Below are 26,805 nucleotides of genomic sequence, written 5' to 3' on the forward strand. Positions count from 1 at the left end.
AAACTTTCAAGAATGATTGTCATGTCGGCAGTAGCTCTTTTGTATCAGTTTGTTTATTTTATGTTGTTCAGTAACTATTAGCTGTTTACTATTGTTTTGCTCTGCATTTGCTGATAAATTCTTCATAGATAAACTCTCCAAATAGGTTACATGTGGAAATATGGTAATAAGGAGCGGTGATCAGTGGCCTGATATTGTAAAGGAGGAGTGACACCATTCACACACCTTAGCCAGGGGAGCTGCAGGTCTGACAACTCCTCCCTATGCTATCCAATCCTCCCCTCCCCCTCCCTTCTGGCCTTCCCTGTTCCTAAGTCAGAAACCAATTCTCAGGCTGTGTACTAATCCTGAGTCTCTCCTCCCCACCCATACGTGCAATCTGCTCTAGTGCATTTCATGTTTGTAAGGGGTGAGGATAAACCTGCAGAAGCTGACCAGTCTAGTGTCTTCCTACAATCCCTCAGCATCTCCTTGGATTACATGGACAGCCGCTTGTGTTCCTTTGCCCTGGAGAGTTTACCTGGCTAGCTCACCTGTCTGTACAGTGTATGTGCACAGTAAACCTGCCTGCGGTGCCTCTGCCCAGGAAAACTTTCCTGCATGGTTTCCAATCATCCTGGAGTATCTCCATATCCCAGGCTGGAGTGTGCAGGTATGGGGACGTATTTTTGTTCTGTTCTTACAGTCTGTTGTGTAGGAGTTGCTCGTTGCTGAGCACAAAGCCTACTTATTGTTATTGTATTGCAATCATAACTCCTTATGCTGGACAACTGCTGAGTGACGAAAAGGAGATAAAGTTTTCTGTCGGCGTTTGTGTTTCATATGATTTTGCAAATATTCTGCTGTTATTGTTACAACATCGAACACAAATATGGGTTTGTTCATTAAAGAAATTATTCTGATACGATAACCTTTGTCCTTCTGCCCGTTTAGGCAGAAGAACATCATAGGTTGGCGTTCCCATTTTAACCTCCCCATTTATGAGCCAGGCAACAGCATCTCCTGTCTGGTGGACTCAAAAAGACCATCTATATGTTACGTGGTCACTCAATCTTTTAAATAAACACGTTGATATTGATACTATATATCCCTGAATTGTTTGGTGATGGCAAAATGAGCGACTATGCACAATTTTCCTTTACGATAGCAACGGAACTCTTGTTTATAGCGAACCCAAGGTGGCGATGACCATACTCCTTGAATCCTTGTCTGCAAATGCTTGTTCAACTGACAGCTATTCGTCCTGACTTCTCCATACATATGCACACTCAATTTGGTCAAGCATGCATATGTTTCAATGGGCATAGACTGGGTACTACTACACACCACTCGCTGCTTATCTCCATTGAGAACATGTGCGTTCTTTTGTTCCCCCAGCATTATATTTTCAGGAAAACCAGTACCACTATATATGGTTGACTGGCACAGCTGACAATTATCTAGTATGCATAGCCACCCTTAGAAATGGTTGTCCACATTGGACAGTTCCTTTGACTTGGCTTAATATTACATACGGTAGGTACTGATTAATTTAGTTAAATATAACCAGATGGACCTATCACATCTGCAGTCTATAGGCATCACAACAAGGAATTCAACGACACAGTTTGTATTGGAAGATTTGAGGCCTAAATGTTCTGTTTGTTATTTTAGCTTCATAGACCCAACCCTGGGGCTACACAGCAACTTTAGTCAGGACACAGGTAGCACTGCGAAGGATTGTTCTGTGCATCTGCTAAACTGCTGCGTATTGCAGGTGAATGGGATCCCATTGCAACCATTAGGGTGCCATGACTGCGGCAAGCAAGTCACAAAAAGGCAAAACTGGTTTGTTTCTTTGTGACTTGTTTGTTGCAACTCCTTTCACCTGAACTATATGCAGCAGTTGTACAGGGCAATCTTTGGCCATGTGGCCTGTGTCACAGCCAAAATCGTCATGTAGCCCCAACCGCAATATATAGAAACCCGTGACAAGTTTTGTTCCAAGAATCTGTAATGACTGTCTTGAAAGGAATAATCTCTAATGTAAAGGTCATATCTATTTTCTGTGTTTCAGGCTTTGCCTACCATTGTCAGTCATATTAATTCTTGGGTTAATTTCTTTGTCATGATGTGACTCACAGGTCCTTTTCTCTCCCTCTTTGATCTTCTGAGTTGTCAGAGTGCACTCACATCTGTGTACCATGCACAGACATGTTTGTTGGTACCTATTCTTGTAGAGTGTGATTGCTGGGTGTTCCAGACAAATTTATTGCTATTCTTCTATTTCCTATATTTAAGTTTTTCTAAACAAGTTAAAGGGAACCTGTCCACTTATTCATGCTGCAAAAACTATGGGCAGCATGGATCATAGCCTGACTGCATGATTGTACCTATGCATATTTTTGTGTGAAATTCTGTAGCATTTCAGAAAAAATATAGCTTGAATCTCCTGACGGGGACCGAAGGGAAAGAAGGGACTAGTCTGGTGCCAATCCCAGACAGCTTATCCCTTCACCGCTCTAGTTGATTGACAGATCTCTCTGTAAGTACTCAAATGAGAGAGACTTGTCACTTATTTGGAGATGTGTGGGGAAAGGCTAGCTCTTCGAACTGTATCTTCTTTGAAATGCCAGAGCGTTTTGGCGAAAGACATACTTGATTTCTGTGATTCATGCTGCCAATGGTTTGGGCAGCATGAATTTAGTGACAGGTTCCTTCTAAAATCCCGAAATGTGAATAAGTATAAATGTGAAGAAGCTGGGATCAGTAAGGGAAGGAAGCAGCTAACTTCTCTCCATAGTTGAGATCTAGTAGAATGCTGCCAATCTGGATCTCCAGAGGCTCATACCCTGGACACTTTTTTATTAAATTCCTGGAAATATGCTTTGAAGTCTACCTATCAATTTTTCCTGTTCTACAAGATCTAAGATTGTACGTGGAGACATTACATGTAGCACACTGGGTCGTACAGCTGTCAAGATAAATGTATGAGAGTATTGTGCACTAGGCCTAGTCTAATTAATTAGAGCCACCTATGAGACTCAAGTTTTATAATGTGGCTAATGTGCAGCTTACTATCCACCAAGGCAAAAACAAAATAACTGCTGGGACATGTTGTGAAAATATTAAAGGGAATCGGTCAGTAGCATCAGCCCTCCTAAGCCGTCTATATGGGCACGCAGGTCATAGAAAGTTGATACCTTGATATCTGGGATCCAATGTCTTATTCCAGAGAAACCCACATTTTTCTTATATGTAAATGAGCTGTTAAGATCTGTGGGCCGGACACTGATCTACCTGAGAATCTGCCTCCAGAGCTCATTTTAAATTAAAGGGGGGCATTACCAATGTGAGACATGTAATGACTGACAGTCTGCTCTCCTGAGCTACACGTCTCACACTGATAACTCCTTTCATGTAAAATAAGCTCTGGAGGCAGATTCTCTTTGTCTCAACCATACAACTTAGCAGCTCATTTATATATAAGAGAAACTTGGAGTTCTCGGGAATAAGACATCGGGTCACAGATATCCATATATTATTTCATTTCACTTTCAATAACCAACCTGACCATATAGAAAGCTTAGGAGGGTTGATCATACTGACAGATTGCCTTTAACATTTATGTAAGCAATAAACCAAAAATTGATGCACCATATTAAATCATTAGCAAACAGATGTCTCATAGAATACAGTGGTAAGATATTTTTATGTTATTACAGCTCATTTTAATAATGTTTGGGTCTCTTTAATGGGTAGATTACTAGCAAGCATCATATTCATTATTGTTGTATCCATGATTATTTTCTGTATACGTTAGTCATCAAGATGTGTTAAACCTACTAAAAAGTAGCTTTACGAAAACCAACTAAACTGGTGCAATCCTTATTTGTTATTCTTTATCTATTCTGACAGGGTGTTGTCTTGTCCTCATCGGCCTTCATATGATACTCTATGTACTCTAACTTGAGAACATCTGAACGGTTGTCACACATAAGTGTCTTTTCATGTGTCTTATAATTTCTGAGATCTTATCTTTCCTAATTACATTTGCCTGTACATAATGAGATACATTTACTTCTTACTTGACAAAGCTATTGCTTCAACAAGGGAATTCTATAGTGTACATTGTTTTTTTTTTTTCATTTAAACATCCATGTGGAAGATCCAGGTGCAAGTGTCACTTATTTTGTATTTTTAGCTGCCATGAATTGCTGTAGTTTAGTGGCGATCATTTCATGTATTCATCTATGCCCTGCTCTTACTGGCTGCAGACAAAGGTCATCAGAGATGAACGAGAATCAGAAATACCATCTCATTCCAATCCATGATTATAAAAGTGTAGTTAACTATTACTCACATCAAATGCCCTGTTGCGCTATTATGTTAACCCCTTAATGACCGGAGCTTTTTCCGGTTTTGCGTTTTCGTTTTTAATTTTTCCGTCAATATGGCCATGTAAGGGCTTATTTTTTGCGGGACAAATTGTACTTTTGAAATACACCATTGGTTTTACCATGTCATGTAATAGAAAGCGGGAAAAAAATTCCAAGTGCGGTGAAATTGCAAAAAAATTTCAATTCCAAACTTGTTTTTTGTTTGGCTTTTTTGCTAGGTTCATTAAATGCTAAAACTGACCTGTCATTATGATTCTCCAGGTCATTATGAGTTCATAGATACCAAACATGTCTAGGTTCTTTTTTATCTAAGTGGAGAAAAAAAAAACCAAAACTTTGCTTAAAACAATATATAAAATAAAAAAATTGCACAATTTTCCGCTACCAGTAGCGTCTCCATTTTTTGTGATCTGGGGTTGGGTGAGGGCTTATTTTTTGTGTGCCGAGCTGACATTTTTAATGATACCATTTTGGTCCAGATACGTACTTTAGATTGCCCGTTATTGCATTTTAATGCAATGTCGTGACAACCAAAAAAACGTAATTCTGGCCTTTTGACTTTTTTCTCTCTACGCTGTTTAGCAATCAGGTTAATCCTTTTTTATTGGTGATAGAGCGGGCGATACTGAATGTGGTGATACCAAATATGTGTAGGTTTGATTTTTTTTTTATTGTTTTATTTTGAACAGGGTGAAAGGAAGGGTGATTTAAACTTTTATATGTTTTTTATTTTTTTCATATTTTTAAAAGCATTTTTTTTTATTTTGGCATGCTTCAATAGCCTCCATGGGAGGCTAGAAGCTGCCATAACTCGATAACTTGATGCTCAGATCGCCCACATGTATTAGAATTACAGCATTGCTATGAGTGCCGATCACAATGTGGCGCTCGTAGCAATCCAGCATCAACAACCATAGAGGTCTGCAGGAGTCATGTGACGGGGGTCACCGGTGCGCGCATTTCCAGCTGGATAACCGTAGCTAACCTTTTTTGTGTTCACTTAGGCTGGGGTCACACATGCGTGTTTTACGTACGTAAGAGCGCAAAAACTACGTACGTAAAACTCGCATAACATACGGCACAATGCTTCTCAATGGGGCTGCTCCTATTAGCCGTATATTACGGTTCAGTATTATACAGCTTTCTACGGCCGTACAAAATCGCAGCATGCTGCGTTTGTCAGCGTATTGCGCAAAAAAATCGCCAATGAAAGTCTATGGGGGCGAGAAAAATACGGATTCCACACGGACCAGCAGTGTGACTTGCGAGAAATACGCAGCGGTGTTAGTGACAAGTCGGTAATTCAATTGCCGGCTTTTCATTTCTCCTGCACAAACCCGACAGGATATGAGACATGGTTTACATACATTATTAATCCAATTGTTGGAAAGGGTTAAAAAAACACACACACACATGATTAAAAAGTAGTTTAATGAAATAAACACAGCGGTTGTTGTAATAATTTATTGTTCTCTCAATCCATCAGGAACACCCTCGCTTGGAAAAATAATAAACGCACAAGATACATACCTTCTGGTGAACCGTCTCGTCCCACGAAGTAATCCATCTGAAGGGGTTAATTAATATTACAGGCACGAGCTGCGATAAACCACTCGCTCGTGCCTGTAATCCCCGGGTGCTGAAAGGAAAGCAGTGATCTATACTTACATTGAGTCGCGGTGAGGCGCCCTCTGGTGGATGTTCTCATGAACTGCAGCCTGGGAACTTTTTCCCACGCTCCAGGTCATATGAGGACATCCACCAGGGGCGCATCACCGCGACTGAAGGAAATGTAGGTCAATGACCTACATTTCATTCATTCGCCGGGGATTACAGGCACGGAGCACAGCTGCATTTAGCAGGGCTCCTGCCTGTAATATTAGTTAACCCCTTCAGATGGATTACTTCGTGGGACGAGACGGTTCACCAGAAGGTATGTATCTTGTGCGTTTATTATTTTTCCAAGCGAGGGTGTTCCTGATGGATTGAGAGAACAATAAATTATTACAACAACCGCTGTGTTTATTTCATTAAACTACTTTTTAATCATGTGTGTGTGTGTTTTTTTTAACCCTTTCCAACAATTGGATTAATAATGGATAGGTGTCATAATTGACGCCTCTCCATTATTAATCTGGCTTAATGTCACCTTCCAATAGCAAGGTGGCATTAACCCTTCATTACCCCATATCCCACCGCTACAGGGAGTGGGAAGAGAGTGGCCAAGTGCCAGAATAGGCGCATCTTCCAGATGTGCCTTTTCTGGGGTGGCTGGGGGCAGATGTTTTTAGCCACGGGGGGGCCAATAACCATGGACCCTCTCCTGGCTATTAATATCTGCCCTCAGTCACTGGCTTTACCATTCTGGCGGAGAAAATTGCGCGGGAGCCCACGCCAATTTTTTCCGCCATTTAACCCTTTATTTCAGCAGCTACAGCGCTGAAATTTTGCACATACACACTACTAACATTAGTAGTGTGGAATATGCAAAAAAAGGGGGATATGAGATGGTTTACTGTATGAAAACCATGTCTCATATCCTGTCGGGTTTGTGCAGGAGAAATGAAAAGCCGGCAATTGAATTACCGGCTGTTCACAGATATCGCGCTGAATGAAATCTAAATACAGAATATATATATATGTGTCTCAATGACATATATATATATATATATATATATATACTGTATATATGTTTTCCCGAACATTTGAGCACATAAATCCATTAGATGTCGGTTTTGCAAGCCTGCGCGAAAATCTCGCAGTACGGATGCCATACGGATTACATACGGAGGATGCCATGCGCAAAATATGCTGACACACCCTGACTACGGATCACTATTTTGGGAACATTTCTCCGTATTACGGCCGTAGTACGGACGTATAATACGTGGCGTATTGTCTTACGCCAAGTGTGACTCCAGCCTTAGTGTCAGCCTCCCAGCGACAGCAGCATACACCCATAGTCGTGTGTCCCCCAATGAGGTGAAGGAGAAATAAACGTGAATAATAAAACTTGAGTAATTGCAAAAATTTTCTAGGACAAATACTTCATTTTCTGGATCAATTTCAAGAGTGCCCACACTTTTGGTCATGACCGCATATATGCTGAATATATATATATATATATATATATATATATATATATATATATATATATATATATATATATATATATATATATATATATATATATATATATGTACAGTGTATATATATATCTATATATATAATTGTCTAAGGGTGTCTGTCCTGGAAATCCCGCGTCTCTGATTGGTCGAGGCCGCCAGGCCTCAACCAATCCGCGACGGGCATAGCATGGCGACGATGATGTCATAATGGAAATCCCGCGTCTCTGATTGGTCGAGGCCGCCAGGCCTCGACCAATCAGCGACGGGCACAGTATCGACGTAGATGTCATAATGGTTGCCATGGCGACGATGATGTCATAAAGGTTGCCTCGACCAATCAGCGACGGGCACAGTCTGCCGCGAATTCTGGAATCATCATTGTCCATATACTACGGGGACATGCATATTCTAGAATACCCGATGCATTAGAATCGGGCCACAGTCTAGTATATATATATATATATACACTCACCGGCCACTTTATTAGGTACACCATGCTAGTAACGGGTTGGACCCCCTTTTGCCTTCAGAACTGCCTCAATTCTTCGTGGCATAGATTCAACAAGGTGCTGGAAGCATTCCTCAGAGATTTTGGTCCATATTGACATGATGGCATCACACAGTTGCCGCAGATTTGTCGGCTGCACATCCCAAAGATGCTCCATACAAGGCAGGATGGATCCATGCTTTCATGTTGTTTACGCCAAATTCTGACCCTACCATCCGAATGTCGCAGCAGAAATCGAGACTCATCAGACCAAGCAACGTTTTTCCAATCTTCTACTGTCCAATTTCGATGAGCTTGTACAAATTGTAGCCTCAGTTTCCTGTTCTTAGCTGAAAGGAGTGGTACCCGGTGTGGTCTTCTGCTGCTGTAGCCCATCTGCCTCAAAGTTCAACGCACTGTGCGTTCAGAGATGCTCTTAGGCCTACCTTGGTTGTAACGGGTGGCGATTTGAGTCACTGTTGCCTTTCTATCAGCTCGAACCAGTCTGCCCATTCTCCTCTGACCTCTGGCATCAACAAGGCATTTCTGCCCACAGAACTGCCGCTCACTGGATTTTTTTTCTTTTTCGGACCATTCTCTGTAAACCCTAGAGATGGTTGTGCGTGAAAATCCCAGTAGATCAGCAGTTTCTGAAATACTCAGACCAGCCCTTCTGGCACCAACAACCATGCCACGTTCAAAGGCACTCAAATCACCTTTCTTCCCCATACTGATGCTCGGTTTGAACTGCAGGAGATTGTCTTGACCATGTCTACATGCCTAAATGCACTGAGTTGCCGCCATGTGATTGGCTGATTAGAAATTAAGTGTTAACAAGAAGTTGGACAGGTGTACCTAATAAAGTGGCCGGTGAGTGTATATATATATATATATATATATATATATATATATATATATATATATATATATATATATATATATATACACAGTACAGACCAAATGTTTGGACACACCTTCTCATTTAAAGATTTTTCTGTATTTTCATGACTATGAAAATTGTACATTCACACTGAAGGCATCAAAATGATGAATTAACACATGTGGAATTATATACTTAATTTCAGTTGTTTCACACTTTTTTGTTATGTCTTATATTCTAGGTTCTTCAAAGTACCCACCTTTTGCTTTGATGACTGCTTTGCACACTCTTGGCATTCTCTTGATGAGCTTCAAGAGGTAGTCACCGGGAATGGTCTTCCAACAATCTTGAAGGAGTTCCCAGAGTTGCTTACCACTTGTTGGCCCTTTTGCTTCACTCTGCTGTCCAGCTCACCCCAAACCATCTCGATTGGGTTCAGGTCTGGTGACTGTGGAGGCCAGGTCATCTGGCGTAGCACCCCATCACTCTCCTTCTTGGTCAAATAGCCCTTACATAGCCTGGAGGTGTGTTTTGGGTCCTGTTGAAAAATAAATGATGGTCCAACTAAACGCAAACCGGATGGAATAGCATACCGCTGTAAGATGCTGTGGTAGCCATGCTAGTTCAGTATGCCTTCAATTTTGAATAAATCCCCAACAGTGTCACCAGCAAAGCACCCCCACACCATCACACCTCCTCCTCCATGCTTCATGGTGGGAACCAGGCATGTACAGTCTATCCGTTCACCTTTTCTGCATCTCACAAAGACACAGTGATTGGAACCAAAGATCTCAAATTTGGACTCATCAGACCAAAGCCCAGATTTCCACTGATCTAATGTCCATTCCTTGTGTTCTTTAGCCCAAACAAGTCTCGTCTGCTTGTTGCCTATCCTTAGCAGTGGTTTCCTAGCAGCTATTTTACCATGAAGGCCTGCTGCACAAAGTCTCCTCTTAACAGTTGTTGTAGAGATGTGTCTGCTGCTAGAACTCTGTGTGGCATTGACCTGGTCTCTAATCTGAGCTGCAGTTAACCTGCGATTTCTGAGGCTGGTGACTCGGATAAACTTATCCTCAGAAGCAGAGGTGACTCTTGGTCTTCCTTTCCTGGGCCGGTCCTCATGTGAGCCAGTTTCTTTGTAGCGCTTGATGGTTTTTGCCACTGCACTTGGGGACACTTTCAAAGTTTTCCCAATTTTTCAGACTGACTGACCTTCATTTCTTAAAGTAACTTGTTTTTCTTTACTTAGCTGCTTTTTTCTTGCCATAATACAAATTCTAACAGTCTATTCAGTAGGACTATCAGCTGTGTATCCACCAGACTTCTGCTCAACACAACTGATGGTCCCAACCCCATTTATAAGGCAAGAAATCCCACTTATTAAACCTGACAGGGCACACCTGTGAAGTGACAACCATTTCCGGTGACTACCTCTTGAAGCTCATCAAGAGAATGCCAAGAGTGTGCAAAGCAGTCATCAAAGCAAAAGGTAGCTACTTTGAAGAACCTAGAATATAAGACATATTTTCAGTTGTTTCACACTTTTTTGTTAAGTATATAATTCCACATGTGTTAATTCATAATTTTGATGCCTTTACTGTGAATTTACAAATTTCATAGTCATGAAAATACAGAAAAATCTTTAAATGAGAAGGTGTCTCATATATATATATATATATATATATATATATATATATATATATATATATATATATATATATATATATATATACTCTTGCATACAGTATATACATCTATTGTATATCTTTATACATACAACATTGAAATTGCAGCATCAGGAACGAATAGTCGTGGAATTATGGAATTCACTGGATGGATAGACATGTTAAAAGGGAACCTGTTACTAGCAAAAACGCTATTAACCTGCAGATATGGGGTTAATCTGCAGGTTAATAGTGTTACTAACCTGCCCTGCTCGGCGCCTGCACGTAACCGAATGCTGTGAGGAAAAAATTCACTTTATTCTCCCCAGCAGCATTCGGTTTCAATCACAGGGGCCCTGACTGACACTGGCTTTGCGTTGGATTTGACTGTGAGTCAGTGCAGTTGCAGCATCCACTCTGTATTCCCGAAGCGGTGACTGAAGCAGCTCCAGCGCTGCCCCTGTGACTTAAACCGAATGCTGCTGGGGAAAATAACGTTCATTTTCTCAATGCAGCATTCGGGTATGCAGGCACCAGGCGGGTTGGTAACGCTATTAAGATCAATGAAGGACACTTCCGTGCAAACATAGGACCTTTACTGAACTTAATAAGGGTTTTGTACAAGGAATAGTGAGTCTTAAGCACGTTTCATTCATTCACGGTAAGAAGCCTTTTCACAGACATCGTTTCTTTCCACTGTAGTCTATTCCAGGGTTGTTATAGCACACCCTAGTTTCACCCTACTTCGGCACAGCCTAGTTTGTCATTACAGTACAGTTCAGTGAGTTTCTCTACACCTGCTACGTGGCTCCACATCCTATCACTATGGATGCCCTGATCCACCGCTCGGGACCCTCACTAGTCCCACAGTCTCAGTCCTGTTTAAACCTGTACTTTTAGTAAACTCAGGGTTTCTCTTGACACATCATCCTATCCAAGGACCCCTTTAACGTGGAAGGCTACTGTATCTCTTCTGTTAGTTCCAGCTTCCTTCTAGCTGTGGGTCACCCTTTGGTAGTACTGCACACTACTTGCTCTCCAACTTCTCACTGGCTGTATCCAGGAAGGAATCTGCTTTCCCTGGCACTTGCCCCTCCCACTGTGGGCTATTCCAAAACATTAACTGTATCATAACTTTCCCTGTCTCAGCGAGCTGCTTGTTGCTTGGCAGAGTTTAGCTTCATACTAACAACGTAAAACATCTCTATACAATAAGCCTATTACACTTATAGTGCTTTTCCTATACTATCACATCCTGTACTTTACATTGCTTACATTACTACATACATTACATAGGCAAACATCTTACACTTCATATGACACAATATGAACACAAGATGCAGGACATTATTCAGATTACGTATCACATTATACACAGCACTGATGTCATCAAGGAGGAACAGGGCAATATGTCCATCTTCTTACTCTCATGCTCGATATTGAAAATGTTTTGTTGCCATTTCTTCATCATTGGCAAATCACAAACATCTCTATTGATCCTGTAATTTTCAGAATTTGATGACTTTTTCTTATATGTATATCGCAAGTGGAAGATAAAGATTACTCATGAAATTAATGGGATATTTTATTCTTTTATGTCATTTCTCTGTTTTAGAATTCCTGATAGGGCATTGGAAAATTATCTAAATCAAACAATGCATTCAATATTCATTTTTGAAGTGCTAGATTAATATACATTTTTACACATCTAATATTAATTTAGCAGACTGCGGGTCAAAGTGAATAATTTATGCTTTGTAGCTATTAATCGGTGTTATGCTATTTTTCTTACTGTACTAGATCCAAGCCCACACTGTACCTCTAAAAAAGACTCACTGACATAACCGAGCATGCACAATTCCAGTGACCTTTCCTTTCTCAAATTTGTCTTTATAAAAATTTGAATGTTTCAGATTAATTTAGTACAGTTCAATATGTGATTGTGCAAAGTTGTGTGAAAATCACATTTATTATAAAATCTCAATGACATTACACATTTTTTGCTATGCCATTTCCAACATAGTATTATATTTTTGTCATATGCTTCACTTTACATTATCAATTAAAAACATTATATCAACAAACCCAATAAAATTGGAAGCCATTGCAGATGCAGTAAAAAACAATAATGGGCACAGTAGTTCATTGAAACGAAGGTGTTTAGTAACTAGCAAAGTTTTAGATTGCAAAATTAAAGAGGACCTGTCACCACATTTATCATGTAGACATACAATGTAATAGTGGCTACAGCGTGAATAAAACTTTTTGCATTTTTTTATTTTACCTCTCCATTGTGGAAGTTTCCGTGATTAAAGTATTTGGCACATAATGAGTTAACGCCCACGTGGACTTAAAAAAAATAAATAAATCAGACAGTTTTCACTGGGAGCATCAGACACGCCTCCTGGCAAAGCTAGGGTGAAACGTGCGTTGGGGCACCTGGGCCACACAGCATCTTTCTCAATTGACTCATCACTTAATATATGTTCAATATTTGCTTTTGCTAGTATGTTGTCTTCATCAAAAGCATAGAGATACGCCATATAGAGATTGGGATTTCAGTACTTCATTTAATTTTATATTATGTCTTTATATACTTGCTGGTTGTGGCCCTCCATAGGGTGCTCTGCTAGATTTGTAATTTATTATTGTTAAATTATATATTTTCTTTAATAAAGTATATCATTAATGAAACTTTATAGTACATTTTTTTCTGGTGGTATTTATAGTTGATTAGTACGTCTATGTATTTATTGATCTACATTTCCTCAGTTTTTTGTTGGTATTATTACTATTGGTTTTGTCTGTTAATGGCCATATATGATGGCCACTAACAGAAAAAATGTAGAATAAAAACAATAAGTACCCTGGCCTTCAATAAGTAAATAGTAGTAAAACATGTAAAAAATATAGGGTTCTTGGTTGACACCATTTTGATGAAAAGAGCATAAAAGTCATCCCACCATGACAAATTGCACCAAATTAAAATAGTCTGTAACTCTAGTATCTCACCTCGCTATATGCTAGCAGGCATCTAATAGAAAGGGGAAGAAAAAGTCATTGATTTCATGGTGTTTTGCACCTGCCTGTGAAACGCTAAATAGACAAAATGCACAGCCCAAAAGGGAGTGGCATCTCCCTCATGTATGAAGTACAAAAACTAAAGCAAAACTGAAATCATGGGCCTGCATACCTCTTAATATGAGTGCAATGTGTAGGTGGACATTCACACTATGACCATTAACAGACAAAACCTAGAATAAAAACAATAAATAGATACCCTTAAGTTACTAAGCAAATATCACACAGGTGAGATACTAGAGAGTAGGAACCACCTTGATTGGGTACACCTTGTCGTGGTGGGATGGCTTTTTCATTTTTTGCACGTATTTTTATTATTTGCTTACTGCACGGTATCTATTTATTGTTTTTTATTCTAGGTTTTGTTAGAATCCTATATTAATTCAGACCACTTAACTAATCAGACCCCCAAATTATACCTCCTATCTCAGCTTATGGTTAAAGGACCTTTGTAACAAGTTGGGTTGTTTGATTGTCTACTGCATTTTTAACATAATTTGTCCAACAAAACATCCATAGCAGCAAGACTTTTTCTTCAACCTGCCACTGAGCTAAGGGCAGAAAATGAATAAGAAAGCTTGCCAGTAAAAAAATCGCTTTTTTATTCATTTTATTCGACCACAGATACCAGATACCAAAATGCACTTAGAATAGGAAGTTACTACAGTATATAGAAGTAAAAATGTTTTGTTTTTTTTTAAACTTGAGTTTCCAAAGCTTATGAAGATATAAAAAAATTAAAAAGTAGTGACAGCAAAGCAAATTATTAATGCATGTATCCTCATGTAGGCAATGATGTGAATCCACCCTGACCACATTAACAAAAATGCTGAGATCATGACATTGTGGAATCAGAATATTTTTATCGCTTCTTCTTATAGCCTGTTCGTTGCACTTATTTTCTTTACCTGCCATTCACTATTGACTGTTACCTCTTTGGCGCAATGTCTTTATAAGTTGTAAGCCATTGCATTTAATTACCCAATCGTCTGTTTTATTCATGAATACATGGAGCAATTTATCTACACAATTATCCTGTAAACTGTAGAATAACAATACATGTTTACAATGATTTTTTGCTCATTCCACAATGTTCCTATTCTTGTAATCTTTCTCTCCTGGTTTTGTACCTGTTCATCATGTGGAATAAAGAACCATTTTTCTTTCTTGTTATTTAATTTGATTATAGCATTTTCCAGCCGCAGTATTGATATCATTATTTTGGTCGAGATAAACTGGTTAGGTGACCTGACTCAAACTGCAGAAATTGTTTTTTATGAATGTATAATATTGATATCTGTGAAATGAAATTATGACATTTATCATTAAATCTAATCATTAAGAATGATGAGGATAAATTTTGAGTGGCTTAGTTTAAGCTTTCCTGACCTGGACACCATGTGAGATATAAGGGTATAAGGGTGAATTACAGTTACCCAGGGCCCCGTGCTGCTCAGTCTTATATTTCTATTACGTGTTTTGAGTATCTACACTGCTCAAAAAAATAAAGGGAACACTAAAATCCCACATCCTAAATATCACTGAATGAAATATTCAAGTTGTAAATCTTTATTCATTATTTAAACATAGTGGAATGTGTTGAGAACAATAAAACCTAAAAATTACACTGGTCAACAGCATTTTTGGTGCCAAAGATATTTCATCGAATTTAGGGTATTTTTGGGGTGCTGATTCTGAATATGTCATCAGTTTTGCCAGATTGGCTCAAGTTTTTGAGATTTTTGGTATCTTATTTATAGCACTTGTTGGTAAATGCGACGCATCATCTCATTAATTTCTTTGGATTAGTACTTGAACTGAGCAGTTCTCAATATAGTTTTGTGTTAATTAGTGTTCTAAAAGTTTGTTCATAGCTTGATTTTTGCACTAACTTTATGTTGTTGTCTGTTTTCCAGTGAAAAGCATGAACTCATCAAGAAGAAGTTGTCTTAACGATCCAGACTCATTCTGTTACATTTGTGGTGAATACACACTGCCAAAACATAGAAGAAACATAACAGACTTCGTAAAAAAAGTGTATTTTGCCTATTTTGGGGTTATGCTTGGGGACCAAGACAAGTTTTGGGCACCACACATAGTGTGCAAAGCATGTATCGAATTATTACGAAAATGGAGCAAAGGACAAAGAAAAAGCTTCAAATTTGGTGTTCCAATGGTGTGGAGAGAGCCAAAAAATCATCATGATGACTGTTATTTCTGTGCAGTGCAAGTGCAAGGATTCAATAAACATAAGAAACGAAAATGGGAGTAACATGGAATCTGCAAGAAGGCCTGTCCCTCATTGTGAAGATGTGCCTGTACCTGTGTTTACCATAAATAACAGTCATCATGATGATTTTTTGGCTCTCTCCACACCATTGGAACACCAAATTTGAAGCTTTTTCTTTGTCCTTTGCTCCATTTTCGTAATAATTCGATACATGCTTTGCACACTATGTGTGGTGCCCAAAACTTGTCTTGGTCCCCAAGCATAACCCCAAAATAGGCAAAATACACTTTTTTTATGAAGTCTGTTATGTTTCTTCTATGTTTTGGCAGTGTGTATTCACCACAAATGTAACAGAATGAGTCTGGATCGTTAAGACAACTTCTTCTTGATGAGTTCATGCTTTTCACTGGAAAACAGACAACAACATAAAGTTAGTGCAAAAATCAAGCTATGAACAAACTTTTAGAACACTAATTAACACAAAACTATATTGAGAACTGCTCAGTTCAAGTACTAATCCAAAGAAATTAATGAGATGATGCGTCGCATTTACCAACAAGTGCTATAAATCAGATACCAAAAATCTCAAAAACTTGAGCCAATCTGGCAAAACTGATGACATATTCAGAATCAGCACCCCAAAAATACCCCAAATTCATTAAAATATTTTGGACACCAGAAAAATTTTTTTTTTTTGTTGACCTGTGTTATCAACGTAAATAACAACTAATATCCAACGGAGGTCTGGAGTTTGAATGATGCTCAAAATCAAAGTGGAAAATGAAGTTACAGGTTAATCCAACTTCAGTGGAAATGCCTCAAGACAAGGAAATGATGCTCAGTAGTGTGTGTGGCCTCCATGTGCCTGTATGACCTCCCTACAATGCCTGGGCATGCTCCTGATGAGGCGGCGGATGGTTTCCTAGGGGATCTCCTCCCCGACCTGGACTTAAGCATCTGCCAACTCCTGGACAGTCTGCGGTGCAACGTGACGTTGGTGGATGGTGCGAGACATGATGTCCCAGATGTGTTCAATCGGATTCAGGTCTGGGGAACGGGCAGGCCAGTCCATAGATTCAATGCCTTCATCTTGCAGGGACTGCTGACACACTCCAGCCACATGAGGTCTGGCATTGTCCTGCATTAGGAGGAACTCCGGGCCAACCGCACCAGCATATGGTCTCACAAGGGGTCTGAGGATCTCATCTCAGTAACTAAAGGCAGTCAAGCTACCTCTGGCCAGCTCATGGAGGGCTGTGCGGCCCTCCAAAGAAATGCCACCCCACACCATTACTGACCCACTGCCAAACCAGTCATGCTGAAGGATGTTGCAGGCAGCAGATCATTCTCCACGGCATCTCCAGACTCTGTCACATCTGTCACATGTGCTCAGTGTGAACCAGCTTTCATCTGTTAAGAGCACAGGGCGCCAGTGGTGAATTTACCAATCCTGGTGTTCTGTGGCAAATGCCAAGCATCCTGCACGGTGTTGGGCTGTGAGCACAACCTCCATCTGTGGACATCGGGCATTCAGACCATCCTCATGGAGTCAGTTTCTAACCATTTGTGCAGAGACATGCACATTTGTGGTCTGCTGGAGGTCATTTTGCAGGGCTCTGGCAGTGCTCCTCCTTGCACAAAGGCTGAGGTAGTAGTGGTGCTGCTGCTGGGTTGTTGCCCTCCTACGGCCCACTCCACATCTCCTGGTGTACTGGCCTGTCTCCTGGTAGCGCCTCCAGCCTCTGGACACTACGCTGACAGACACAGCAAACCTTCTTACCACAGCTCGCATTGATGTGCAATCCTGTATGAGCTGCACTACTTGAGCCACTTGTGTGGGTTGTAGAGTCCGTCTCATGCTACCACGAGTGTGAAAGCACAGCCAACATTCAAAAGTGACCAAAACATCAGCCAGAAAGCATTGGTACTGAGATGTGGTATGTGGTCCCCACCTGCAGAACTACTCCTTTATTGCATGTGTCTTGACAATTGCCAATAATTTCCATCTGTTGTCTATTCCATTTACACAACAGCATGTGAAATTGATTGTCAAACAGTGTTGCTTCCTAAGTGGACAGTTTGATTTCACAGAAGTTTGATTTACTTGGAGTTGTATTCTGTTGTTTAAGTGTTCTCTTTATTTTTTTGAGCAGTGTACTTTAGTCATTTTATACTTTGACCAAGGACACCCCTTCCTCCATCAACTTAGTGTCTCCAAGCAGCTGACTCAGAATCACCATATTGGTGCTAAAGACAGAGAAGATCCCTGATCCACATAGCACAGAATGGACCAGAACAGACAAGCTCAAGTGATCCAACAGCCCAAGCCTCGCATAGTAGCTGTGTGTGCGCCACAGCACCCAGCTGCTGGGTCAGGGATCTTCTCTGTCCTTAGCATCAATGTGGTGACTCTGAGCCTGCTGCTTGGAGACACTAAGTTGATGGAGAAAGTGGTGTCCTTGGTCAAAATATAAAATGACCAAAGTAGATACTCAAAACACTTAATAGATATATAGCACTTATGAATAGCTGGCATGGAGCAGACTAAAGACCACTGTGAAATGCTGCTCAGTCTTAGTAAGCTCCACCAGTAATTTTGTGGGACACTTGACATGTCAGGTGACTGGGGAAAGGCAGTTAGACAGTGACAGACCCTGCACTACATATAGCAGGCAGGTAAAGAGTGGCAGACAGCACTACACATTGAGGACACATACAGGGTAAGAGAGTCTGCACTACACACAAAGGGTAGGTAGACATTGACAGTCCAAGTGCTACACATGGAGAGCCAGTAGAGAGTGATAGACTCCACACTACACTTATAGAGCAGCTGGACAGTGACAAAGTCCGCAATGCACATGGAGGGCTGGTAGAGAGTACAGAATCTTCACTACACATAAGGGCAGATTAAGAGTTACTGACCCCTCACAATACACAGTGTAAGGCAGGCAGAGAGTGACAGACCCTACACTACAAATGAAGGGTTTAGAAAATAATCAAGTGTAGCGTCACCAGTCAGTGCAGTGTTTATGACAGAACTATGTTTCCAGGTTGCTGAATGGATGGCACTACAGGTAGGGTGGGCTTCAGTGTTGTTTTATCGTTCAGTTGCAGAAACTTAGGGTGTGTGTGAAGAGCAGCTACAGGACATGAGTAAGATGATGTGGACACTTGAGCAAAGAGAAGGAAACATACAAATTGAGGACTCCAACCTTTCAGTAAACCTTGATGGAGGATGTTATCCTATTTGTAAGCCCTACGCTGCATAGTATTGTGTATGATTTTACCCATAGAGGCCATTTTGTCTTCATTTGTAGAAGTACAATTCCTGACCTGAAGTAAACAACAGGACATGCTACCACTTGTAACTCCTCCACAGAAGGAGAAGAGGGTTGGTTGTGCTATACTTGTAATATGGCACTTCAAATTAACAGGTATGATGACCTTCACATTGTGTTGCACTCTAATAGAAGAGAGTACTAAAAGAGATTATTAAAGTCACATAATGTTTGCCAGAGCGTAATAATTGTTTTGGCTTTGAAGTGATGTCTATGGATGAAGTGAGAGCAAAGAGTATGGAGAATAAGTATGTAGTCTTGGCTTGAATTAAGTTAGGTTGTCTTTTATATAAGCCACCTGAAGTTTTGCTGAGAACTGCTACTTGTGAAGAGCTCTTCCAGGTTGACATCTCGATGTCGATGGTCTGCTGAACACCACCAACATGTTTCTTGCTTTTGTGCAGTATGCATTTATTAATATAGCATTATGTTCAACTTCATTGTGGCACATTCTGAGTGGTACATTGGCATACAAGACCACATAAGTCTTTTATATGTCAAAGAGACACATTGGAAGTCTTTTCACCATGCCCCATAAAACATTCAACAACATAGTTCCGTTATTAATTTTATGCAGCTTCATGTAGCTGTATGGTGACATAATCGTTAACCTTAGGCCACGTGCACATATATAGTATTTGGTGTTTTTTTTTTAACCTTTTTACATCAGTATTTGTAAGTCAACGCCAGGAGTGGAACAGTCAGAGGAAAAGAATAATAGAAACAGGTCACCACTTCTTCAAATCCTGAGATGCAAAACTCACCAAATACTGAATGTGTGAACGTGGCCTTAGATTTTTGTTTACTAACTGAACAATTTTGTATTGGAGAGCATACATTAAATGCATTTCATGTACGTAGGTCTGATGACACACAGTGACACTATGTGATTAGAATGTCAGCAATACCATCAACCTGGATGTTACCTGACCACATTCTTCTATTTTTTGACACAGGCCTGGCCTAGTTATTAATGTGCTCATGTGTTTCATTTAATAATAATATTGTGCTCACATACTGACATCTCCATCCCATCAAAGCATACCAAAGGACTGTGAAAACAAGTCGGTAAGATGAGGGCAATGTTTTCACCAATTAACTAGCAGTCTTGTCTATATCTAGGCCTAGAGTATAATTATGTTAAAAAGTGGTTGTCCTCAGCTTTAAGGAGGCTCACATAACTCATATACATATATAGTAGTGTTCAAAATAATAGCAGTCCAATATGACTAACCACATTAATCACTGTCAATGGTATAAATTATATTGCCACATGTAAAACAATTTACCAGTTGGTGCAGTGAATTCTGAGAAAACCAACAGACTCTGCATTCATGATCTGCATGTTTTTGAGTCTGTGTATTGGAATAATTAATTGAAAGGGGGTGTGTTCAAAATAATAGCAGTGTGGAGTTCAATTAGTGAGGTCAGTCATTCTGTGAAGAAACAGGTGTGAATCAGGTGGCCCTTATTTAAGGGTGAAGCTAGGACATGTTGTATATGCATTTCTCCTTGAAAGCCTGAGAAATATGGGTCATTCGATTCATTGTTGAGAAGAACCTACTTTGATTAAAAAGTTGATTGGAGAGGGTAAAACTTATAAAGAAGTACAGACAATGTTAGGCTGTTCAGCTAAAATGATCTACAGTGCTTTAAAATGGAAAGCCAAACCAGAGAGACATGGAAGAAAATGGAAGACTACCATTCGAATGGATGGAAAAATAGCCAGAATGGCAAAGGCTCAGCCAATAATCAGCTCTAGGATGATCAAATACAGTCTCAAGTTACCTGTGAGTATTGTGACAATGAGAAGATGCTTGTGTGAAGCTACTCTCTTGGCAAGAAGTCCCCACAAAGTCCCACTGTTAAAAGAAAACAAAAACACATGTACTGAAGTGGATACAATTTGCCAAAGAACACATCAACTGGCCTAAAGAGAAATGGAGAAACATATGGTGGGGATATCTGAGACGTGGCTGGATGAGAGCCATGACTGGGCTGTTAACTTGCAGGGCTATAGCCTGTTCAGAAATGACCGTACAGATAAGCGAGGGGGAGGGGTGTGTCTATATGTAAAATCTCCCTTAAAACCCATCCTGCGTGATAATATAGGTGAATTTAATGAAAATGTAGAGTCCCTGTGGGTGGAGATAAGGGGAGGGGGAAAAATAATAAATTACTGATAGGGATTTGTTATAAATCTCCAAAAATAATGGAAGCAATGGAGAATATCCTCGTAAAGCAAATAGATGAAGCTGCGACTCAAGGAGAAGTCATTATTATGGGGGACTTCAACTACCCTGAAATAGATTGGGGAACAGAAACCTGCAGTTCCAGCAAAGGTAATCGGTTTTTGACAACTATGAGAGACAATTACCTTTCACAACTGGTTCAGGACCCAACAAGGAGGGGGGCACTGCTAGACCTAATATTAACCAACAGGCCAGACCGCATATCAAATATAAGGGTTGGGGGTCACTTGGGGAATAGTGATCACAAAATAATAAGTTTTCATGTAACCTTTAATAAGATGGGTAGTAGGGGGGTGACAAGGACACTAAACTTCAGGAGGGCAAATTTCCAACGGATGAGAGAGGATCTTGGTGCAATTAACTGGGACGATATCCTGAGACACAAAAATACACAAAGAAAATGGGAGACGTTTATTAGCATCCTGGATAGGACCTGTGCACAGTATATACCGTATGGGAATAAACATACTAGAAATAGGAGGAAACCAATATGGCTAAATAGAGCTGTAAGGGGCGCAATAAGGGACAAAAAGAAAGCATTTAGAGAATTAAAGGAAGTAGGTAGTGAGGAGGCATTAAATAAATACAGAAAATTAAATAAATTCTGTAAAAAGCAAATCAAGGCAGCAAAGATTGAGACAGAGAGACTCATTGCCAGAGAGAATAAAAATAATCCCAAAATATTCTTTAACTATATAAATAGTAAGAAACTAAAAAATGACAGTGTTGGCCCCCTTAAAAATAATCTGGGGGAAATGGTGGATGAGGATGAGGAAAAAGCCAATATGCTAAATGACTTTTTTTCATCAGTATTTACAAAAGAAAATCCCATGGCAGACAAAATGACTAGTGATAAAAATTCCCCATTAAATGTCACCTGCTTAACCCAGCAGGAAGTACAGTGGCGTCTAAAAATAACTAAAATTGACAAATCTCCGGGCCCGGATGGGATACACCCCCGAGTACTGCAGGAACTAAGTACAGTCATTGATAGACCATTATTTTTAATCTTTAAAGACTCCATAATAACAGGGTCTGTACCACAGGACTGGCGTATAGCAAATGTGGTGCCAATTTTCAAAAAAGGGGCAAAAACTGAACTCGGTAATTATAGGCCAGTAAGCTTAACCTCTACTGTGGGTTAAATCCTGGAGGGCATTCTAAGGGATACTATACTGGAGTATCTGAAGAGGAATAACCTTATGACCCAGTATCAGCACGGGTTTACTAGGGACCGTTCATGTCAGACTAATTTGATCAGCTTCTATGAAGAGGTAAGTTCCGGACTGGACCAAGGGAACCCAGTGGACGTAGTGTATATGGACTTTTCCAAAGCTTTTGATATGGTGCCACACAAAAGGTTGTTACATAAAATGAGAGTAATGGGGATAGGGGAAAATATGTGTAAGTGGGTTGAGAGCTGGCTCAGGGATAGGAAACAAAGGGTGGTTATTAATGGAGCACACTCGGACTGGGTTGTGGTTAGCAGTGGGGTACCACAGGGGTCAGTATTGGGCCCTCTTCTTTTTAACATATTTATTAATGACCTTGTAGGGGGCATTCAGAGTAGAATTTCAATATTTGCAGATGACACTAAACTCTGCAGGGTAATCAATACAGGGGAGGACAATTTTATATTACAGGATGATTTATGTAAACTAGAAGCTTGGGCTGATAAATGGCAAATGAGCTTTAATGGGGATAAATGTAAGGTCATGCACTTGGGTAGAAGTAATAAGATGTATACCTATGTGCTTAATTCTAAAACTCTGGGCAAAATCGTCAATGAAAAAGACCTGGGTATATGGGTGGATGACAAACTCATATTCAGTGGCCAGTGTCAGGCAGCTGCTACAAAGGCAAATAAAATAATGGGATGTATTAAAAGAGGCATAGATGCTCATGAGGAGAACATAATTTTACCTCTATACAAGTCACTAGTTCGACCACACTTAGAATACTGTGCACAGTTCTGGTCTCCGGTGTATAAGAAAGACATAGCTGAACTGGAGCGGGTGCAGAGAAGAGCGACCAAGGTTATTAGAGGACTGGGGGGTCTGCAATACCAAGATAGGTTATTACACTTGGGGCTATTTAGTTTGGAAAAACGAAGACTAAGGGGTGATCTTATTTTAATGTATAAATATATGAGGGGACAGTACAAAGACCTTTCTGATGATCTTTTTAATCATAGACCTGAGACAGGGACAAGGGGGCATCCTCTACGTCTGGAGGAAAGAAGGTTTAAGCATAATAACAGACGCGGATTCTTTACTGTAAGAGCAGTGAGACTATGAAACTCTCTGCCGTATGATGTTGTAATGAGTGATTCATTAATTAAATTTAAGAGGGGACTGGATACCTTTCTGGAAAAGTAATATTGTTGACTGATGAAAGTAAAACTGTTCTTTTTAGGTCCAACGGCCGCAGATAGTTTGTCAGACGACCCCCAAACTCTGCATTCAAGTGATAGTACACACTGAAGACAGTGAAGCATAGTGGTGTAAGCAATATGATATGGGCATGTTTCTCTTACAATGGTGCCGGACATATTTACCGCATACCGGGAATTATGCACCAGTTTGCATATATTAAAATACTCGAAGAGGTCATGTTGCCTCATGCTGAAAGGATATGCCCTTGATCTGGGTGTTTCAACAAGACAACTACCCTAAACACACCAGTAAACTAGCAAAATCTTGGTTCCAGTTCAACAAAAATTGAGGTTATGGAGTGGTCATCCCAATGCCCGGACCTTAATCCAATGGAACACTTGTGGGATGACATTAAAAATTACGTTTCTGAGGCAAAGTCAACAAATGCCCAAAAATAGTGGGATTTAGTCCAAGAATCCTGGGTATGTACCTGAGGAAGTGGACAGGACGTCCACGAAACGCGTAGTTTTATAGCCCTGAAGAAAGTATGCAACTCTTCTGAACTCTATGATTCCCTTGCCTGATTTTGGTGGAGCGCAGAATTGTCGCCATCTTGAATATCCTTTCCAGAATTTGTTGAAGATCCTTCGTGGGTCCGGTGCCATCTGCAGCCCTCCTATCATACTTTACTATATGTGTTGTGCATACTCACAACGTGTAAAGGTGAGAATGTTACCTTACAGCAAACTAATCGTTATTTTGGTATCTGCGCTATTACGCCTCTCTCTTTACCCTTTCTAAGAATCCTGGGCTGGAATAAAAGTTGACAGGTGCCAGAATTTGGTGGACACTATGCAACATAGATGTGAAGCATTTCTAAAAAAAACTGTGGGTATACAACTAAATATTAGGATCATGATTCACAGGAATGCTACATCGTCATAAAAAAACAATACATATTGTGAGTTTGTAAAGACAAATGCAGACACTGCTATTTTTTAGAACAACCCAATGTTCATTTGTTGCTATGTTCTGTAAAGTATTTATAAATTATATACATTTCTCTTCATATTTTGAATTAGAAAACAGTGTACAATGTTCCCAATGCATGGAAATAAAAACTAGTATAAAGATTTTGTGATTAACTTATTCTTTTGAACACACTGCTATTATTTTGAACACTAGTTTATATGTATGTATATATGCACATATACACTCACCGGCCACTTTATTAGGTACACCATGCTAGTAACGGGTTGGACCCCCTTTTGCCTTCAGAACTGCCTCAATTCTTCGTGGCATAGATTCAACAAGGTGCTGAAAGCATTCCTCAGAGATTTTGGTCCATATTGACATGATGGCATCACACAGTTGCCGCAGATTTGTCGGCTGCACATCCCAAAGATGCTCCATACAAGGCAGGATGGATCCATGCTTTCATGTTGTTTACGCCAAATTCTGACCCTACCATCCGAATGTCGCAGCAGAAATCGAGACTCATCAGACCAAGCAACGTTTTTCCAATCTTCTACTGTCCAATTTCGATGAGCTTGTACAAATTGTAGCCTCAGTTTCCTGTTCTTAGCTGAAAGGAGTGGTACCCGGTGTGGTCTTCTGCTGCTGTAGCCCATCTGCCTCAAAGTTCGACGCACTGTGCGTTCAGAGATGCTCTTAGGCCTACCTTGGTTTTAACGGGTGGCGATTTGAGTCACTGTTGCCTTTCTATCAGCTCGAACCAGTCTGCCCATTCTCCTCTGACCTCTGGCATCAACAAGGCATTTCCGCCCACAGAACTGCCGCTCACTGGATTTTTTTTCTTTTTCGGACCATTCTCTGTAAACCCTAGAGATGGTTGTGCGTGAAAATCCCAGTAGATCAGCAGTTTCTGAAATACTCAGACCAGCCCTTCTGGCACCAACAACCATGCCACGTTCAAAGGCACTCAAATCACCTTTCTTCCCCATACTGATGCTCGGTTTGAACTGCAGGAGATTGTCTTGACCATGTCTACATGCCTAAATGCACTGAGTTGCCGCCATGTGATTGGCTGATTAGAAATTAAGTGTTAACAAGAAGTTGGACAGGTGTACCTAATAAAGTGGCCGGTGAGTGTATGTATGTAGTAAACAAGTGAATAATTGAATAAAAACATGTATGTATATTGTGAGTGCATGTGTACAGTATTTACTGTATGCATTTAATTAAAGGGAACCTGTCAGCTGATTTTTACTCCCTGTTCCTTCAGGAAGAGTTTACAGCAGCTTTCTTATCTTCAGGGGCAGGATTACAATTACTGATAACACCTCTTTACACAGCTGATAACACAGAATCTACTATCCACAATAGGTGATGTAACAGATGACCCTGCTTCCCCTCCCTTTACAATGACCTTTGCACATGTTCATTACATATTTCAATGGAAAAGTTAGGGTCATGGTCTGTTCATTTTAGCTGTGTATATGTGTTGTTTCCTGAAACATCAAGAAGTTAGATTCTAAAAATACCCCAGTGGTCAGTGTGAAAATTGCATGATTTGTAAATCTTGTTTTTTTAATAAACATTATCATATGAAAAAAATATTGCCAAAAATGATGTAAAAAATTTAACTTAACACAAAATCCTAATTTAAATAATAAGTAGTTCTAATCAGCTCTATGAGGCTTCAGATTACAGTGGCTGCTCATAAATGTCTATGAAGAGTGGGGAGGGAGCAGGTAGTGGAGCTAGAGGCTGCAAATTTGCATATTCACCTGAAATGACAGTTGTTTTATACTTCTACAGGCTGTTGTTTTGGCAGCATGTGTATGGACTTCTGAAAATCTTTTTCAGATAAATGGGACAGTCACAGAAATGTTTGCATTAAATCTGCAGCACAAGAACTTATCATAAATAGTGATGTTTTAGTCCCTGGAACATAATAAAAATATGTATTCTTTCCATTACTTATCTTGGAAAAAAGTAGAAAATGTAACTTTTAACTATGCAGCATTT

At 40.0% G+C, this 26,805-nt stretch overlaps 1 protein-coding gene across 1 annotated transcript in view; it reads left to right on the top strand.

The window, feature by feature from the left end:
- The first annotated feature begins 305 nt into the window (after window positions 1-305).
- FHIP1A (FHF complex subunit HOOK interacting protein 1A) overlaps window positions 306-26,805 on the top strand; it is a 432,446-nt gene continuing 405,946 nt past the window's right edge. Inside the window, exon 1 of the mRNA XM_077279318.1 lies at window positions 306-652. The gene's annotated coding sequence lies outside the window, so the exon portion shown is untranslated. The remainder of the gene's footprint in view (window positions 653-26,805) is intronic.

Source organism: Ranitomeya variabilis, chromosome 1, assembly GCF_051348905.1.
Source record: "Ranitomeya variabilis isolate aRanVar5 chromosome 1, aRanVar5.hap1, whole genome shotgun sequence".
NCBI classification, from domain to species: domain Eukaryota; kingdom Metazoa; phylum Chordata; class Amphibia; order Anura; family Dendrobatidae; genus Ranitomeya; species Ranitomeya variabilis.